At 46.4% G+C, this 21,616-nt stretch overlaps 1 non-coding gene across 1 annotated transcript; it reads right to left on the bottom strand.

The window, feature by feature from the left end:
- Positions 1 to 5,912: 5,912 nt before the first annotated feature.
- On the bottom strand, positions 5,913 to 5,984 carry TRNAE-CUC (transfer RNA glutamic acid (anticodon CUC)). Its single transcript has one exon. It is a non-coding gene; the product is annotated as a tRNA-Glu (tRNA).
- Positions 5,985 to 21,616: the final 15,632 nt, after the last annotated feature.

Genomic DNA, 21,616 nt, shown 5'->3' with positions numbered 1-21,616 from the left:
AGCGCGAGGAGAGATACTGAGCGGTTTAGCACCAGGAGCAACTAGGATGACAGACAGACAGCAGGCTGAAGCACTGGACAAGGAGCGGGATAGACACTGGAGGACGGAACTGAGAAGGAGGCCAGGGGGAACATAGGCTGTGGAACAAGGGCCAGGCAGGATGGAAGATGGGCAGGGAGACAGGAGAACATACAGTGGCAGAGACAGCAAGGCTGGTACAGGGAGAACCACAAGACAGGGGTAGAGACTATAGATGAGCTATAGGCAGCCAGTACAGTGCAGGAAAGGCACACAATAACCAGGCGTCCTCCCCTTATGGGAGACGCCTGATATATCCCTTGCTGGCAGGCAATTGGCTGACCGGGAACCAGCAACCGCCCACCGCAGGGTTAAACAGTTAGACGGGTGCGCGCCCGCGACCTAAGGCGCATGTGCGGACTAGCAGCTGCCCGAGGGACAGGAGGAGGAAGCGCGCGTGAGCAGGAGGAAGGAGGAGGCGCGCATGAGCGAAGAGGAGCGCAGGCGGCTGGGTAAGAGGATGAAGTGGTGGGACCCGGTGCCGTTGGAACGGCAGCGGGGACTGCTGCAGACATTACATAAGTATGTTGGCAGCAGCCTGTGGGCATGGAGTCTCTACAGACTCAGGGTCCGGTGGTCTGTGAGGTTCAGTCATTTCTGCAGATATGGAGCCAGTCTGTAGTCTTGCTACAGACTGCAGTACATAATCAGATTCTGTGAGAAGATGACATTGTTCCTCTGGTCACTGACATACCTCTCTTGGTTCTTATCTACCATCTTCCTGATTCCAGCATTTTTCAGATTGCTGTGATTAGTGTTTCTGTCAGGTTGGGTTTCGTTGAGCTGTTCCGGGGGTCCTGGTTCATGTGGAACACCTACATGCAGCAGGACTTTATGGTTATGTGAGCTTGGACAGCTACTATGTAAGTGAGCCGGATTTACAGTGCCCTCTTCAGGACTGATAGGTGGACAGGTAAACGGCCCAGGTCAGCCCGATAGGCACTGTTGTCGGTGCTCCGTTAACCTGGAGAAGGTGCTTACAGAGTTCAAGGGGGAATATTTCTATTGGGCTTGAATCCCACCTTGACCAGTCTGTGTATGTGTATGGACCCCAGACTTTATAGTTAGATTTTGTATGATGATGAAGTCACAGATTTTTAGCCAGATCCTCACTGGTGACTTCAGATGGTAGAGTTTCCTTCGGATGCCATAGAAGGTTCCGCAGGCCTTATTGTTCTGGATCTGTATGGCTTGTTTGAAGCTTCTTGACTGATGGATTTCCAGCCCCAGGTATTTTTCCTCTCCTGTAAGTGGGAAAGTATTTAGCCAAATTGAAGTGTACAGGTTTGATCTTACTTTTCTTATATGGAACATCATGATGGTTTTCGTTGTATGGGTGGTGCCCATGTGGAGCTAAATTTCTCCAGGATTTGCAGTTTGTCTTGGAGGCCTTTCTTAATTGATGACAGTAGCATACACCAGAAATTTCACCTGGGTATTATGGAGGGTGAGACCTGGTACCAGGGGGCATTCCAGAGCAGTGACCAGCTCATTGATGTAGACGTTGAAAGCACTGGATTTAGGCTGAAGTCATAGAATCATAGAATGGTAGATTTGGAAGGGACCGCCTGGGTCATCTGGTCCAACCACCTGCTCAAAGCAGGATTTACTAAATCATCCCAGACAGATGTCTGTCCAGCCTCTGTTTGAAGACTTCCATTGAAGGAGAAATCACCACCTCTCGTGGCAGTCTGTTCCACTCATTGATCACCCTCACTGATCCAGCAGAGCCATGGAGTCCTGTCTCCATGGCTCTGCTGGAAATACATTCTTGTCATATTCAACCACACACTACAGCGGTTCTCAGTGTAGGAGTTTTGGATGATATCATAGATCTTTCTTCTTATTCTCCTCTCCAGCAGTTTCAAGAATAGGGCTGGGTGCCCTTTATAAAGTCCACAAAACAAGCGTATATCAAACCATGCTTAGTTTTCTCGATCTGGGTCTCAATGAGGCTGCGCATGGTATAGATGTGGTAGGTGGTTCAGCACGGAACCTGCTTGGCTTTTTTTCTGCGGACATTATGCTCGGTGAGAATGCTGAGGATCCTCTTGCTCAGGATTATGTTGTATTCAGAGGGTATTGGAAATATTTGATTTTTTCCACCATTGCCTTTAACTTTGCCACTATATGTGTCTGTTCTTGGCTTAGTCGCTTCATTTCTCTGCACTTAGGACACATGAAGAGATAGGACTCATTCAGATATCCACGGTTCACTTACATGTTTCGTCTGTGTTTTTCACAAGTAGAACACATAGCTATTAGAGTCCACAGGGCTGACAGCAAAAAAAATTAAAATCGCACATTCAATTCTAATGTATGTAAAAATCACAAGGATGCCATCAGTGTGCAAGTGTTTGCTGTCCGTGTCACTTGTCTCTTTGTTTTTGTAATCTGTGTTGGAAATCTTCTAGGCTTTTTTCTTATTTCCTGTTTGAGGAGTTTTGGCTGCAGTGCAGTTTGTTGTGTTTGCTGCAACTTTGGCATGTTTAAACCACTCAAGATACTGCGATGACACCGGATGCAATGACACTGGAAATAAATATTAGAATAGCTATGGGAAAATCTACAATGAAGTCAGTGGACAAGGTCATCAAATCTAGGAACATTTAACTGGCAACAAAGAGACTGTTTGTATATACAGTTGTGGCCAAAAGTATTGACACCCTTGCAATTCTGTCAGATAATACTCAGTTTCTTCCTGAAAATGATTGCAAACACAAATTCTTTGGTATTATCTTCATTTAATTTGTCTTAAATGAAAAAACACAAAAAGAATTGTTCTAAAGCCAAATTGGATATAATTCCACACCAAACATAAAAAAGAGGGTGGACAAAAGTATTGGCACTGTTCGAAATATCATGTGATGCTTCTCTAATTTGTGTAATTAACAGCACCTGTAACTTACCTGTGGCACCTAACAGGTGTTGGCAATAACTATAACTATGTTCTCTGGTCAAATGAGACAAAAGTAGAGCTTTTTGGGCAAAGGCATCAACATAGAGTTTACAGGAGAAAAAAAGAGGCATTTAAAGAAAAGAACATGGCCCCTACAGTCAAACATGGTGGAGGTTTCCTGATGTTTTGGGGTTGCTTTGCTGCCTCTGGCACTGGACTGCTTGACCGTGTGCATGGCATTATGAAGTCTGAAGACTACCAACAAATTTTGCAGCATAATGTAGGGCCCAGTGTGAGAAATCTGGGTCTCCCTCAGAGGTCATGGGTCTTCCAGCAAGACAATGACCCAAAACACACTTCAAAAAGCACTAGAAAATGGTTTGAGAGAAAGCACTGGAGACTTCTAAGGTGGCCAGCAATGAGTCCAGACCTGAATCCCATAGAACACCTGTGGAGAGATCTAAAAATGGCAGTTTGGAGAAGGCACCCTTCAAATATCAGGGACCTGGAGCAGTTTGCCAAAGAAGAATGGTCTAAAATTCCAGCAGAGCATTGTAAGAAACTCATTGATGGTTACCGGAAGTGGTTGGTCGCAGTTATTTTGGCTTAAGGTTGTGCAACCAAGTATTAGGCTGAGTGTGCCAATACTTTTGTCTGGCCCATTTTTGGAGTTTTGCGTGAAATGATCAATGTTTTGCTTTTTGCTTCATTCTCCTTTCACTTGTTTGACGCATGTGACCGACCTGTCAATCACTTTCCAAGCGATGCTTCAAATCGCTTGGAAAGTGCTTGAATAACACACGCGAAAATCGCGATCATAATCGCGGTAAAATCGCGCAGAAAAAACGCGCGATTTCTGGGAAGGAGTCCGGTTTTTAGTGAGCGTTTTAAAATGCTACGTGTGCACATAGCCTAAGTGTTCCCTTTATTTTTTTGAGCAGTGTATTTTTCGAGCACGCCGAAGACACTAGGTTAGCACCCGAGCATGCCCAGATAACACCTTATCCCAGCACGCTTGCTCATCACTAGATGGGACCCATAACTTAATATTTTGTCTCACAACCTTTGAGCAGTGTAGTCTGGCTCATTCGGACGCGGGGATACTAATTATGTGTCCTTTTTTTGTTAATTTTTTATTTTTACTCAGAAGCTGCATTTTTAATGGCGAAACAGCTATTTGTGATTTTGTGTTCTTTTCTGTGTTTTTTTACACATTTTATTTAACTTTTTTAAAAACCTCTTTACTCAGTTCCACTGTGAGACATGAGTATGCTTGACTTTGATTGTTGATTTCATACACTGCAGTACTTGTTATCAGGGTCTAACAGGCCACTGTACCAGAAGACTTCAAGGTGCCATGGCAACTATCGGCACCCACGATTACGATTATGGGGTGCCGATAGTGATAAACAGGAAGTCTTCTCTCCTTTTAACCACTTAGATGCCACTGTTGCAATTGACAGTGGCATTTAAGGGGTTAGTCATAGAATGTTAGTGTTGGAAGGGACCTCCAGGGCCATCATGTCCAATCCCCTGCTCAATGTAGGATTCACTAAACCATCTCAGACAAATGTTTGTCGAGCCTCTGTTTTAAAACTTCCATTGAAGGAGAACTTCGCCAGTTCTTGTGGCAGCCTGTTCCACCCATTGATCATCCTCACTGTCAAAAAGCTTTTTCTTATATCTAATCTATATCTTCTCCCTTTCAGTTTCTTTCCATTGCTTCTTGTGTTTCCATGTGCAGCTGGCAATAAGGATGTGACATCCCTTAAGAAATTTGTAGACAATATTAAGTCTCCTTTTCCCCTTCTTTTTTGCAAACAAAATATTCCCGGATCCTTTAACCATTCATCATAGGATATACTTTGCAGTCCGCTCACCATCTTGGTAGGTCTTCTTTGCACTTGCTCCAGTTTTTAAATGTCTTTTTTTAAAATGTGGTGCCCAGAACTGGACACAGGAGGAGTAGTGGGGGATAATTACTTCATGTGATCTAGACTGTGCTTCTCTTAATACAGCCTAGAACTGTGTTTGCATTTTTTGCTGCTGCATCACACTGTTGATTCATGTGCAGTCTGTGATCTATTAGTATATCAAAATCTTTTTCTCATATGCTGTTGCTTAGTTCTATTGTAAAGGTACTAGAGAGGGTCGTGGGATGCAGTGAAGAGTCAGAGGCAGAGAAGGGATTAACAGGATTTATTTATAGATTGATTGACGTACAAGGTATACTCTGCACAGGGAGATAAGATCAACAATGAAATGTCACAGGAACACTAAGCGCAACAGCAGAATTTGAACAAAAACACAATATTTGGGGGAAAAGGGTGTACCAAAGAGGTAACTTATCACTTGAAGTTCTGGTTGGGGAGAGGCTGGAATATCTCCCACCAGTGTTGTAGATGGTGAAAAATATCCCTGGCTCTGTTACGGAGGAACAAAATGCACTGTCTCCCGACCGTTCTGATGTATCTGGGCCCGCTTGACTTGAAATCTCGCCCCGCAGGTGCGATAGCCTGATAGCAGTTCCTGGGCAGCGCGCACTGCGCATGCCCGAGAACTGTTGTCACAGCGCAGGGGCCCGGCAGCACCTAACGCCAACAACACAGGAGGAGGCAGTGCAGGGACGCTATAGAGAGGGGTGGATGGACAGCTGGGAGGAGGTTTAAACAGAGGGACACTCCATACCTCTGTGACGGAATGCAGGTATGAGGAGCTATTTATAAAAGTCTATATTTTGGCATTAACGGGGGTCAGAAACAAAAGAGCCACCTTCACAGAATGCAATTGCTGAAGGTGGCTCTGTTAGTTAAAAACGCCCTGGGGGGTGATAGGTGCCCTTTAATCCTTACAATGCCTATAACAAAAAAAAGAAATTATGATAATGTTAATGATAGATCATTTATAGTTTCATTACTGAATAAATAAAACAAATTTCCCTGACCGGGAATCGAACCCGGGCCGCGGCGGTGAGAGCGCCGAATCCTAACCACTAGACCACCAGGGAAGGTGGAAAACTATTGTATAGTCAGCCCAAGTGAATTTACCTATGGATAGTTACCAGAGGATCTAAAATCAATAATTTGATATGTGGACTTGTAATTTGATTTTACAAGGATCTATACTAGAGTTGAGCGACTTTGGTCGGATCGGGTTTCGTGAAACCCGAATGAAACAATTTGAGTCAGATGAAACTGGTCCGACTAGGGCAAAAAAAGTCGGAGTTTCGTCCGAAACCCGACCCCAATGCAAGTCAATGGGGTATAAAAGTCGGCATTGAGTGGATGACTGTCATCCGCTCAATGCTGACTTATTTCCCATTGACTTTTTGCCCTAGACGGACCAGTTTCATCCGACTCAAATTTTTTTTTATTCGGGTTTCACGAAACCCGATCCGACCAAAGTCGCTCAACTCTAATCTATACTAGAGTAGATAACCTATTGCCAGATTCTTGGCTCTATATACTGTATGTCTGCTAAGGTTTGTCTGAAAATAGCAACATGTAATGCTATCCAGGCTGTAACCCACAGTGATTAAATCTGACCACATAGGGACAAAATAACAACTTTCTATAGTTGATCTACGAAATATTTTAAAACTTACTGACTAAAATTTTACCAAAACTCAGACTAGCCACAAAAAATCCAATAACTCCTATTTTGATGTCTACTTTAATTGGTAGCATTCCCTTTTTGCTTTTCCACTTTTCTCCTTCCAGCCCAGACTGTTATTACCATTATTTCCAGTACTTACTATGTGAAAATGTTTAATACTATCTCTTACATCACATGCTGACCTTCTTTGACAACATAAATCACCTCTCCCTGGGTGTCTGACCACATAGTGAAAGAGTGCTCTCTTATATGGTGTCAATCAATAGGAGAAGGCCCTTACACACAATGTCAGTTTCAGTGTCAATTATGTCCCCCTCTTTAAAGTGCAAAAAAAAATCTACTTATAAAGTAGTTTCTGCCCAAAGAAATCTCTAAAAAATGAGAGTGCATTTTAAGCCTATATAGCAATTTCCATTAATTGCCCTGTATAAATAGCCCCCACACACAATACCATTCAAAGTGCCGCATGCCTCCAGATAAAGAGAAAGACAGAATCAGTGTGCTTTATATCTGAAAGAAGTGATTTGCTTTTTTGATCGGATAAGTTGTACTGTACATACAAAACATTGTGATTTTAGCATGTTCCCTGTGCTGGGCACTGTAGAACGAGGTGTTGGTGAAGCGATAGTCGGGGGAACATGACAATGCAGGGAGACTACGGTACACAAGATGAGGTGCAAGCAACAAAGGGTTAATTTATTTACAGGCAAGGAATGCAGTGTTTGGAAAGAGTAAACAGGGGTATGCAATGACATGAAACAATTTACAAAAGTGATATTCTCTAGCTGGGCCGTACAAATGGCACGGTGCACCAACTATTACAGATCAGTGTATTTCTCAAAAAAACCAAAAAGCAATAAAATACAGTATGCTGCTACTCTAACTCTAGCCTGACTGGCTACTCCAGCCGCACGGCTACTGTGCTCTGTCTATTGCAGCCTATCCTAAGCCCTAAACATGTGCGCACACGGGGTTAACACTCAGGGTGAAGTTGGTGTTGCAGTTCCTTTCTGCAAAATGATGCAATGTCCTCCCTGGAAGCTCTGTGCAATGTGGTCTTGCCCTTGTGTGAAGATGCAGAGCCTGTTCCTTCCTTGTATATCTTTGTGGCTCCTCACAGTAACACAGGAAAAACCACCTTTGTTATCCCTGGAAGGGTACACAATCCCACAGGTTCAGTCAATTCTAAGCTGCACGTTTTTCTCCTCACAGAATCCAGCACGCCAGCTTCCTTCAGACTCCAAGCTCAGACCACTACCTGGAAACACAGCCCCTTCCCTCTCCTAGCAGGCAGAACAAACCAAAAACAGTCTTATTGCAGGGGAGATCAGAATGTCCAATTGCTCTAGCCAAGGGGGTTCTGTATCTTAAAGTAGCAGTTTGTCTCTACTGTCCATAGAAATGCCACCCCCTTACAAGCCTCCCTACTTAAAGATGGTCATCCTCGACCATCAATGCATCATGTGTTATGAATGAGTCACCGAGGAGGAAAAACAAAAACAAGCTAAGCCACAGAAAACCAGAGACGTTGGTAACTAAGCGGATTGCAGACCCCTGATCCTATCCACACAACTAGCAGTAGCCGTGGAGCATACCTACGATGATCCTAGACGCCTCGTTACAGCCGGAGAACTAAATAAACCTAAAGCAAGAAAAGGGGAAATCTAACTGCCCTTGAGCAGACCCCAAAGCAATAGACAGCCCCCAAACATGTATTGTCGGTGAGACAAGATGAAAACACAAACACAGATAGAAAAATAGGCTGAGCAAATGATGGGGCCCACACTAACTAGAAAGGACAGGAAAGGAAAGATGCTGTCTCCAATCGCGCACAAAACCCTGCCAAAAAATGTCCAACACTTTCTGATAACAAAAACCCTGAAGTCACTAGACTTCAATTCCCTATATCAGCACTCTGGTGAAGACAGAGCAAAAAGAGACCAATCTGATCAGGGACAAAAAGCAAACTGGCATAAACAGAGACATAAGAATGGAAATTCAGCACAGCCCCAGCAGGGGCTGGCTGACCACAAAAACTGAGTAAACAAGACCAAATCCCATGTGAAAAAATAGCAGAGCACACTTAGCTTGAGAAGGCAGGAACAGAACTGGAAACCAGAACCTCAGGGCAGGAAAAAAATCACCAACACAAAATTAGGGAGTCGGCTGTCTTAAATCCAGTCAGAGACTCCAGATGTCCACTCACAGTCCTCCTCCTCAGGTGGCAGGCAAGTCTCATTAGGTGGCAGGCTTCATTAAGTGGCAGGCTTCATTACCTATTGTTACCACTAGAGGGAGCCCAGATGGAGAACTCACGACTCCTCTGTCAACACATCCAGCTCCACCACCCTCACCAGAAACCAGAGGTAAACCAGAAAATGAGTTCACAACAATCATGGTTGCAGTGGGAAGAAACTTGCAATGCAGAATAGCACCTATAGGGGAGACAACACAAGCAGAAAAACAGAGAGAACACTGTTCTACATAACGGACTGGTGGAACCCCTGCAGTAGACTTCTGGGATCTCATGAGGTCTTGAGAATCTTCCAAAGGAATACTTGCTGCAGGAGTTGTAGGCTCTTGTCTGGACTCATCGCCATGTGGCGGTAGTGGTACCTCCAGAGGATTACCATCTCTGTCCAGTTAAGGACCCCCCACAGTGTCAGGGTCGATCCACCATTCATCATTGATTTCACCAGCAGGCAAGACAGGTTCAGGGAGTGGAGCAACATCTTTAGGCAGCACTGATACAGGACGAGCCCCGGACCGGCATGGCCGCAGCATATTTCTGTGACGCACTCTAGGACCTGCACCTTGTAGACCGGATCGTCAGCATACACTCGCTCGATGACTTTGTAAGGCTGTATGTTATGAATGGGTCACCGAGGAGAAAAAACAACACAAGCTAAGTCTCAGAAAACCAGAGAGGTTGGTAACTATGCAGATTGCAGATCCCTGATCCTAACCACACAACTAGCAGCAGTCATGGAGCGTACCTACGATGAATCTAGACACCTCATCACAACCGGAGGACTACATAAGCCTAAAGTAAGAAAAGGGGAAAACTAACTGCCCCAGAGCAGACCCCAAAGGAAAGACAGCCCCCACACATGTATTGACGGTGAAACAAGATGAAAACACAAACACAGGCAGGAAAATAGGCTGAGAAAACGATGGGGCTAAACTAACTAGAAAGGACAGGAAAGGAAAGACACTGTCTGCAATCTGCCAAAAACCCTACAAAAATAATTTCCAACACTTCTGATAGCAAAATGAACCCTGAAGTCACTAGACTTCTCCCTCTATATCATCTCTCTGAAATATTCTGAGACAGAGCAAAAAGAGGCCAATCTAATAAGGGACAAAAAAGGCAAATTGGCAAATACAGATAAATAAGAGTGGAAATTCAGCACAGCCCCAGCCGGGGCAGGCTGAACACACAAAAAAATGAATAGACCAACAAAAGCAAGTGTGAAAATTAGCAAAAAAACTTAGCTTGAGAAGACTGGAACAGAGCTGAAGTCCAAGACCTGAGAAGCAGACTGAATCACCAGCACCAGGATAGGGCGCCGGCTGTCTTATATCCAGTCTGATACTCCAGAGATCCAATCGTTATCCTCATCATCAGGTGGCAGATCACTACCAATTAAACCAACCTCACTACCTCCTGTCACCACCAGAGGGAGAACAGAAGGAGAACTCTCAACTGGTGGAGCAGAAAATGAGTTCACAACAGTACCCCCCCTTGAGGAGGGGTCACCGAACCCTCATCCACGCCACCAGGCCGATCTGGATGGGTCCGGTGAAAAGCACAAACCAATTTATTGGCATGAATATCAGAGGCAGAGACCCAAGAATTATCCTCCTGGCCATAGCCCTTCCATTTGACCATTTACTGGAGTCTCCGTCTAACCAAACGAGAATCCAATATTTTCTCTACCTCATATTCCACATTGCCTTTAACCAATACAGGGTCAGGAAGTGCCGCCAGAGGAACTACTGGCTCAACAAACCTCTTCAACAGTGATTTGTGAAATACGTTATGGATCTTGAACGTAACTGGAAGAGCCAATCAAAAAGAAACAGGATTAAGAATCTCCAAAATCTTATAAGGTCCAATAAATCTTGGCTTAAATTTTGGAGATGCAACCTTCATAGGAATATTCTTAGACGACAACCAAACCATATCACCCACGTTAAACCAGGGACCAATGGTCCTATGCCGGTTGGAAAAATGCTGGGCCTTTTCCTGAGAGAGTGACAACTTATCCACCACTTGGTCCCATATCTGCTGCATTCTCTCAACCACAGTATCAACACCTGGACTGGACGAAGATTCCACTTGCCCTGAAGAGAATCGAGGATGAAACCCAAAATTACAGAAAAAGGGTGACATCAAAGAGGCAGAACTAGCTCTATTGTTCAGTGCAAATTCAGCCAGGGGCAAAAATGAGACCCAATCATCTTGATCAGCAGATATAAAACATCTTAAATAAGACTCCAGGGTCTGGTTTGTCCTCTCAGTCTGCCCATTGGTCTGGGGATGAAACGTGGAGGAAAAGGATAACTGAATTCCCAGACTGGAACAAAAGGCTTTCCAGAATCTGGAAACAAACTGGACTCCTCAATCGGACACAATGTTCTCAGGAATCCCATATAACTGAACCACCTGTTGTAAAAACAAGGGTACCAACTCAGCAGAAGATGGCAACTTTGGGAGTGGTGCAAGATGGACCATCTTCGAAAATCTATCACAAATCACCCAGATAACAGTCATTCTCTGAGAGACAGGAAGATCAGAGATAAAATCCATTGAGATATGGGTCCATGGCCTCTTGCGCACAGGCAGGGGCCTCAGCAACCCAATAGAACGAGAACAGGGTTTAGACCGAGAACAAGTCCCACAGGACTGTACAAAATTCCTGACATCACGAGATAAGGCAGGCCACCAAAAAGACCAACTCTCCAAATCTCTGGTACCAAAAATACCTGGATGACCAGCCAATGCGGAGCAATGAATTTCAGACATCACTCTCTTTCTCCACTTGTCAGGAACATACAATTTTCCCATAGGGCAACGCTCAGGTTTATCCTCCTGAAATTCCTCCAGGGTGCATCTCAAATCAGGCGAAATGGCAGAAAGAACTACCCCCTCACCTAGGATAGTAGTATGCTCGGTCACATTAAGAGAATCAGCAAAGAAACTCCTAGAAAGGGCGTCTGCCTTAACATTCTTATTGCCTGGAAGAAAAGAGACCACAAAATTAAAACGCGTGAAAAACAAGGCCTATCTAGCCTGTCTAGGATTCAGATTCAAGCATTTGGCCTACTCCAGATAAATCAGATTCTTGTGATCTGTGAGGACCACAACTTGATGTCTAGCTCCCTCCAACCAATGTCTCCACTCCTCAAATGCCCATTTCATGGCCAACAATTCCCGATTCCCCACGTCATAGTTGCGTTCAGATGGGGAGAACTTTCGAGAAAAGAAGGCACAGGGATTCATCTTAGAAGTCACGGGGTCTTTTTGGGACAACACAGCTCCTGCACCAATCTCAGAAGCGTCCACCTCCACTTGAAATGGAAGTGAGACATCAGGTTGCCGTAAAATGGAGCTGAAGTAAATCTCCGCTTAAGCTCCTGAAATGCTGAGACAGCCTCAGGAGACCAATTCAGCACATCAGCTCCCTTCTTGGTCAGATCAGTCAGTGGTTTTACAATACCAGAAAAATTACCTATAAATTTACAATAGAAATTAGCAAAACCCAAAAACTTCTGGAGAGCCTTCAAAGAAGTAGGCTGAACCCAATCATAAATGGCCTGTATCTTGGCCGGGTCCATTTCAATAGTCGATGGAGACAAGATAAATCCCAAAAAAGAAATCCTCTGTACACCAAAGAGACATTTCGATCCCTTAACAAACAGGGAATTCTCCCTCAAAATCCGGAACACAGTCCGGACATATTCCACATGAGAATCCCAATTACTAGAAAAGATCAAAATATCATCCAAGTAGATGATCAAAAACTTATCCACAAAGTTACGGAAAATATCATTCATAAAGGACTGGAAGACAGAAGGGGCATTAGTGAGCCCAAAAGGCATCACCAGGTACTCAAAATGTCCCTCCGGAGTATTAAACGCCATCTTCTATTCATCCCCATGCTTGATGCGAATAAGATTATACGCCCCCCTGAGGTCAAGCTTAGTAAACCAGCAGGCACTCTTAACTCTGGAGAATAAATCAGACATCAGAGGTAACAGATACTGATATTTAACCGTCATCTTGTTAAGGGAACGATAATCAATACACAGTCTTAATGAACCATCTTTCTTGGCCACACAAAAAAAACGGCACCTAAAGGTGATGAGAATGGTCTAATATGACCCTTCTCCAATGACTCCTTAATATAGGATCGCATAGCATCATGTTCGGGTACTGATAACTTGAAAAGCTGACCCTTGGGAAATTTACACCCAGGCATCAACTCAATTGCACAGTCTTAACTCCTTTGAGGAGGCAAAGATGCAGACTTACTCTCACTAAATACATCAGAGAAATCGGCCAGATAATCAGGAATATCATGAGGCTGAGGAGAGGTGGAGAAAACAGAAGTGTCCCTAAGAACACACTGACAACCCCAACTCACCACAGACACAGATTTCCAATCCAAAACTGGGTTATGAGTTTGCAACCAGGGGAAACCCAGAACAATAGTATCATGCAAATTATGCAGCACCAAAAATTTACAACTTTCTTGGTGGTCTGGGGCAACTCGCATTATCGCCTGGGTCCAAAACTGAGGTTTATTCTCCGCCAAAGGAGTAGCATCAATACCCCTCAAAGGAATAGGCATCTGCAGAGGCGTCATGGAAAAACCGCAACGTTTAGCAAAGTCCAAATCCATCAGATTCAGAGCTGCTCCTAAATCCACAAAAGCCTTAGAGGAAAACGTGGATAAGGAGCAGATCAGAGTAATTGCCAAAAGGAACTTAGTTTGTACACTGCCCACAGCAAATGTGTGTGCAAAACGTTTCTCTCATTTAGGGCAGACAGAAATAGTATGAGAGGCGTCTCCACAGAAAAAAATCACAGCTTATTACGCCTTCTAAACTCCTGACATTGCGCCCTAGACAAAACCCCATCACATTGCATAGGTTCAGACATTCGTTCAAAAGGTGGCAGCGCCTCCCGTGTAGTTTTGCATTCATGTAAACGCCGATCAACTTGAATGGCTAATGACAGAACCATCAAGACCAGAGGCAACAGGAAATCCCACCATAACATCTTTTACGGTCTCTGATAACCCCCTCTGAAAGAGAGCTGCCAATGCATTATCATTCCATGTAGTAAGGACCGCCCACTTTTGGAATTTTTGACAGTATAAGTCTGCAGAATCCTGACCCTGGTTTAAAGCCAACAGGGTTCTCTCAGCTTGATCAACAGCATTAGGTTCATCATACAACAACCCCAAAGCTTGAAAAAATGCATCCACATTAGTTAGAATAGGATTTTCAGGTGTCAGAGAAAAAGCCCAATCCTGGGGATCGCCGCGCAGCAAGGAGATGACAATTTTAACCAACTGCACAGAGCTCCCCAATGAGTTAGGCTTCAAGGCAAGAAATAATTTACAATTATTCTTAAAATTCAGAAATTTAGACCGAACCCCAGAAAACACATCAGGAGTAGGGATCTTGGGTTCAGCAGCATGTGACTGAATGAGGTAGGTGGAAATTCCCTGTACTTCAGCAGCAAATTGCTCCACACGATCAGAAAGTTGCTTAATCTCCATTAGGAAAAAAAAAAAATTCTCCTACGGCCCCAGAGAATAAGAGGAAGAAATACATAAAAAAAAAAATTCTGACCCTTTTTTTTTTTTAAAACAATTTTTTCCTGCTTTTGAGTACCCTAGAATCTGCGGTATGGCTGGTGATTCTGTTGTGAATGGGTCACCGAGGAGAAAAAACACAAGCTAAGTCTCAGAAAACCAGAGAGGTTGGCAACTATGCAGATTGCAGATCCCTGATCCTAACCACACAACTAGCAGCAGTCATGGAGCGTACCTATGATGAATCTAGATGCTTTGTCACAACCGGAGGACTACATAAGCCTAAAGCAAGAAAAGGGGAAAACTAACTGCCCCAGAGCAGACCCCAAAGGAAAGACAGCCCCCACACATGTATTGACGGTGAAACAAGATGAAAACACAAACACAGGCAGGAAAATAGGCTGAGCAAACGATGGGGCCAAACTAACTAGAAAGGACAGGAAAGGAAAGACACTGTCTGCAATCTGCCAAAAACCCTACAAAAATAATGTCCAACACTTCTGAGAGCAAAATTAACCCTGAAGTCACTAGACTTCTCCATCTATATCAGCACTCTGAAATATTCTGAGACAGAGCAAAAAGAGGCCAATCTAATAAGGGGCACAAAAGGCAAATTGGCAAATACAGATAAATAAGAGTGGAAATTCAGCAAAGCCCCAGTCGGGGCTGGCTGACCACACAAAAAACTGAATAGACCAACAAAAGCAAGTGTGAAAATTAGCAAAAAAACTTAGCTTGAGAAGACTGGAACAGAGCTGAAGTCCAAGACCTGAGAAGCAGACTGAATCACCAGCACCAGGATAGGGCGTCGGCTGTCTTATATCCAGTCTGATACTCCAGATCCAATCATTATCCTCATCATCAGGTGGCAGATCACTACCAATTAAACCAACCTCACTACCTCCTGTCACCACCAGAGGGAGAATGGATGGAGAACTCTCAACTGGTGGAGCAGAAAATGAGTTCACAACAGCTGTACTTCCCATCTCTCTCTTAGTTTACCCTTGGGACATTTCTCTCTGACTAATACTTGGTCCCCGGGCCGGAGCAGTATCTCTTGAATTGGTTTATGACTAGTGCTGAGCATTCCGATACTGCAAATATCGGGTATCGGCCGATATTCGCTGTAACGGGATTCCGATACCGAGTACCGATATTTTTTCAATATCGGATATCGGAATCGGAAGTTCCCATAATGCAAAGAGCCACTGCTGTGGCTCTGATTGGCTGCTGAAATGACGTCATCATGATGCGCGGTCTGCCGGGGGTCTGTACCGGCCTGCCGGTGGTCTGTACCGACTGTCCGGGGGGTCTGAGCGGTCTGCCGGGGGGCTGTGCCGGCCTGCTGGTGGTCTGTGCCGACTGCCCAGGGGTCTGTGCGGACTGCCGTGGGTCTGTACCGGCCTGCCGGGGGGATGTGCCGGCCTGCCGGTGGTCTGTACCGACTGTCCGGGGGTCTGAGCGGCCTGCTGGTGGTCTGTACCGGCCTGCCGGAGGGCTGTGCCGACTGTCCGGGGGTCTGTGCAGGCTGCGGGGGTCTGTGCAGGATCGTCCGATGGGACTACAAGTCCCATCAGGCGATGCCTGCTACCATGACGGTGATTGACACATTAGCCAATGATGGGACAGTAGTAGTCCCATCATCCGGCCTATGTGTTGAATGTAAAAAAAAAAATAAATACATACTACATGCTACATACATACTACATACATGCTACATACATACTACATACATACTACATGCTACATACATACTACATACATGCTACATACATGCAACATACATACATACTGCATATATACCACATGCATGCAACATGCATACTACATATATACCACATATATACTACATGCATGCAACATGAATACAACATATATACCACATATATACTACATGCATGCAGCATGCATACTACATATATACCACATATACCGGGGGTCTGTGCCGACTGTCCGGGAGTCTGTGCCGACTGCCCGGGGGTCTGTGCCGGCCTGCCGGTGGTCTGTACCGACTGTCCGGGGGTCTGTGCAGGCTGCGGGGGTCTGTACCGGCCTGCTGGGGGGCTGTGCCGGCCTGCCTGTGGTCTGTACCGACTGTATGGGGTCTGTGCAGGCTGCGGGGGTCTGTACCGGCCTGCCGAGGGGCTGTGCCGGCCTGCCGGTGGTCTGTACCGACTGTCCGGGGGTCTGAGCGGACTGCCGGGGGTCTGTACCAGCCTGCCGGGGGCTGTGCCGGCCTGCCGGTGGTCTGTACCGACTGTCCGGGGGTCTGTGCAGGCTGCGGGGGTCTGTACCGGCCTGCCGGGGGGTTGCGCCGGCCTGCTGGTGGTCTGTACCGACTGTCCGGGGGTCTGAGCGGACTGCCGGGGGTCTGTATCGGCCTGCCGGGGGGCTGTGTCGGCCTGCCAGGTGGCAGTGTCGACTGTCTGGGGGACTGTGCCGACTGCCCGGGGGTCTGTGCGGACTGCCGAGGGGTCTGTACCGGCCTGCCGGGGGGCTGTGCCGGCCTGCCGGTGGTCTGTACCGACTGTCCGGGGGTCTGAGCGGCCTGCCAGTGGTCTGTACCGGCCTGCCGGGGGGCTGTGCCGACTGTCCGGGGGTCTGTGCAGGATCGTCCGATGGGACTACACGTCCCATCGGGCGATGCCTGCTACCATGACGGTGATTGACACATTAGCCAATGATGGGACAGTAGTAGTCCCATCATCCGGCCTATGTGTTGAATGTAATAAAAAAATAATGTAATGTAAAAGTTTGGGCACCCCTATTAATGTTAACCTTTTTTCTTTATAACAATTTTGGTTTTTGCAACAGTTATTTCAGTTTCATATATCTAATAACTGATGGACTCAGTTATATTTCTGGATTCAAATGAGGTTTATTGTACTAACAGAAAATGTGCAATCTGCATTTAAACAAAATTTGACCGGTGCAAAAGTATGGGCACCCTTATCATTTTCTTGATATGAACACTCCTAACTACTTTTTACTGACTTCCTGAAGCACTAAATTGGTTTTGTAACCTCATTGAGCTTTGAACTTCATAGCCAGGTGTATCAAATCATGAGAAAAGGTATTTAAAGTGGCCACTTGCAAGTAGTTCTCCTATTTGATTCTCCTATGAAGAGTGGCATCATGGGCTCCTCAAAACAACTCTCAAATGATCTGAAAACAAAGATTATTCAACTTAGCTTTTCAGGGGAAGGATACAAAAAGTTGTCTCAGAGTCAACAATACAGCGCACTTTGCACAAGGAGAAGCTGTATGGGAGAGTGATGCGAAAGAAGCCGTTTGTGCAAGCACGCCACAAACAGAGTCGCCTGAGGTATGCAAAAGCACATTTGGACAAGCCAGTTACATTTTGGAAGAAGGTCCTGTGAACTGATGAAACAAAGATTGAGTTGTTTGGTCATACAAAAAGGCATTATGCATGCGCTGTATTGTTGACCGATGCACAGTGACACCATCTGCAGCAAGATGATGCTGCAGGTCTTTGGAGGTGGTCTGTGGATTGTCCTTGACTGTTCTCACCATTCTTCTTCTCTGCCTTTCTGATATTTTTCTTGGCCTGCCACTTCTGGGCTTAACAAGAACTGTACCTGTGTTCTTCCATTTCCTTACTATGTTCCTCACAGTGGAAACTGACTGGTTAAATCTCTGAGACAACTTTTTGTATCCTTCCCCTGAAAAGCTATGTTGAATAATCTTTGTTTTCAGATCATTTGAGAGTTGTTTTGAGGAGCCCATGATGCCACTCTTCATAGGAGAATCAAATAGGAGAACTACTTGCAAGTGGCCACTTTAAATACCTTTTCTCATGATTTGATACACCTGGCTATGAAGTTCAAAGCTCAATGAGGTTACAAAACCAATTTAGTGCTTCAGGAAGTCAGTAAAAAGTAGTTAGGAGTGTTCAAATCAAGAAAATGATAAGGGTGCCCATACTTTTGCACCGGTCAAATTTTGTTTAAATGCAGATTGCACATTTTCTGTTAGTACAATAAACCTCATTTGAATCCAGAAATATAACTGAGTCCATCAGTTATTAGATATATGAAACTGAAATACCTGTTGCAAAAACAAAAATTGTTATAAAGAAAAAAGGTTAACATTAATAGGGGTGCCCAAACTTTTACATATGACTGTACATACTACATACACACTACATGCTACATACATACTACATACATACTACATGCTACATACATACTACATACATGCTACATACATGCAACATACATACATACTGCATATATACCACATGCATGCAACATGCATACTACATATATACCACATATATGCAACATGCATACTACATATATACCATATACCGGGGGTCTGTGCCGACTATCCGGGAGTCTGTGCCGACTGCCCGGGGGTCTGTACCGGCCTGCCGGTGGTCTGTACCGACTGTCCGGGTGTCTGTGCAGGCTGCGGGGGTCTGTACCGGCCTGCCGGGGGGCTGTGCCGGCCTGCCGGTGGTCTGTACCGACTGTCCGGGGGTCTGAGCGGACTGCCGGGGGTCTGTACCGGAATGCCGGGGGGCTGTGCCGGCCTGCCGGTGGTCTGTACCGACTGTCCGTGGGTCTGTGCAGGCTGCGGGGGTCTGTACCGGCCTGCCGGGGGGCTGTGCCGGCCTGCCGGTGGTCTGTACCGACTGTCCGGGGGTCTGAGCGGACTGCCGGGGGTCTGTACCGGCCTGGCGGGGGGCTGTGCTGGCCTGCCGGTGGTCTATACCAACTGTCCGGGGGTCCGAGCAGGCTGCGGGGGTCTGTGCAGGATCGTCCGATGGGACTACAAGTCCCATCGGGCGATGCCTGCTACCATGACGGTGATTGACACATTAGCCAATGATGGGACAGTAGTAGTCCCATCATCCGGCCTATGTGTTGAATGTAAAAAAAAAAAAAAATACATACTACATACATACAACATGCTACATACATACTACATACATGCTACATACATACTAAATGCATGCAACATACATACTACATATATACCACATGCATGCAACATGCATACTACATATAAACCACATGCATGCAACATGCATGCTACATATATACCACATATATACTACATGCATGCAACATACAAATATACTACATATATACTACATGCAACATAAATACTACAAATATACTACATGCATGCAACATACATATATACTACATGCAACATGCATACTACATGCATGCAACATACATAACATACATACTACATATATACCACATGCATGCACCATGCAAACTACATATATACCACATATATACTACATGCATGCAACATGCATACAACATATATACTACATGCATGCAACATGCATACTACATATATACCACATATATACTAAAAGCATGCAACATACATATATACTACATGCAACATGCATACTACATATATACTTCATGCATGCAACATGCATACTACATATATACCACATATATACTACATGCATACAACATACATATATACTACATGCATGCAACATACATACTACATATATACCACATGCATGCAACATGCATACTATATATATACCACATACAGTATATACTACATGCATGCAACATACATGTATACTACATATATACCACATATATACTACATGCATGCAACATATATATAATACATATATACTACATGCAACATACATACTACATATATACCACATGCATGCAACATGCACACTATATATATATATATACTACATATATACTACATGCATGCAACATACATATATACTACATGCATGCAACATACATACATACTACATATATACCACATGCATACTACATATATACCACATATATACTACATGCATGCAACATGCATACTACATATATACCACATATATACTACATGCATGCAACATGCATACTACATATATACCACATATACCGGGGGTCTGTGCCGACTGTCCCGGAGTCTGTGATGACTGCCCGGGGGTCTGTACCGGCCTGCCAGTGGTCTGTACCAACTGTCCGGGGTCTGAGCGGACTGCCGGGGGTCTGTACCGGCCTGCCGGGGGGCTGTGCCGGCCTGCCGGTGGTCTGTACCGACTGTCCAGGGGTCTGAGCGGACTGCCGGGGGTTTGTACCAGCCTGCCGGGGGGCTGTGCCGGCCTGCCGGTGGTCTGTACCGACTGTCCGGGGGTCTGAGCGGACTGCCGGGGGTCTGTACCGGCCTGCCGGGGGGCTGTGCCGGCCTGCCGTGGTCTGTACCGACTGTCCGGGGGTCTGTACCGGCCTTCCGGGGGGCTGTGCCGGCCTGCCAGTGGTATGTGCCGACTGCCCGGGGGTCTGTGCCGACTGCCCGGGGGTCTGTGCGGACTGCCGTGGGTCTGTACCGGCCTGCCGGGGGGGCTGTGCCGGCCTGCCGGTGGTCTGTACCGACTGTCCGGGGGTCTGAGCGGACTGCCGGGGGTCTGTACCAGCCTGCCGGGGGGCTGTGCCGGCCTGCCGTTGGTCTGTACCGACTGTCCGGGGCTCTGAGCGGACTGCCGGGGGTCTGTACCAGCCTGCCGGTGGTCTGTACCGACTGTCCGGGGGTCTGTACCGGCCTTCCGGGGGGCTGTGCCGGCCTGCCAGTGGTATGTGCCGACTGCCCGGGGGTCTGTGCCGACTGCCCGGGGGTTTGTGCGGACTGCCGTGGGTCTGTACCGGTCTGCCGTGGGGCTGTGCCGGCCTGCCGGTGGTCTGTGCGGACTGCCGTGGGTCTGTACCGGCCTGCCAGGGGGCTGTGCCGGCCTGCCGGTGGTCTGTTCCGACTGTTCGGGGGTCTGAGCGGCCCGCCGCGGGTCTGTACCGGCCTGCCGGTGGTCTGTACCGGCCTGCCGGGGGGCTGTGCCGGCCTGCCAGTGGTCTGTACCGACTGTCCGGGGGTCTGAGCGGCCTGCCGGGGGGCTGTGCCGGCCTGCCGGTGGTTTGTGCCGACTGTCCGGGGGTCTGAGCGGCCTGCCGGGGGGCTGTGCCGGCCTGCCGGTGGTCTGTACCGACTGTCCGGGGGTCTGTGCCGGCCTGCCGGTGGTCTGTACTGGCCTGCCGGGGGTCTGTGCCGGCCTGCCGGTGGTCTGTACCGACTGTCCGGGGGTCTGAGCGGCCTGCCGTGGGGCAGTGCCGACTGTCCGGGGGTCTGTGCAGGCTGTGGGGGTCTGTGCAGGATCATCTGATGGGACTACAAGTCCCATCGG

The sequence above is a fragment of the Dendrobates tinctorius genome, unplaced genomic scaffold (genome assembly GCF_039654945.1).
Source record: "Dendrobates tinctorius isolate UK_male_01 unplaced genomic scaffold, ASM3965494v1 ptg000228l, whole genome shotgun sequence".
In the NCBI taxonomy this organism is placed as follows: domain Eukaryota; kingdom Metazoa; phylum Chordata; class Amphibia; order Anura; family Dendrobatidae; genus Dendrobates; species Dendrobates tinctorius.
The sequence above is the reverse complement of the archived record's forward strand: the minus strand, read 5'-3'. Positions and strand labels throughout refer to the sequence as shown.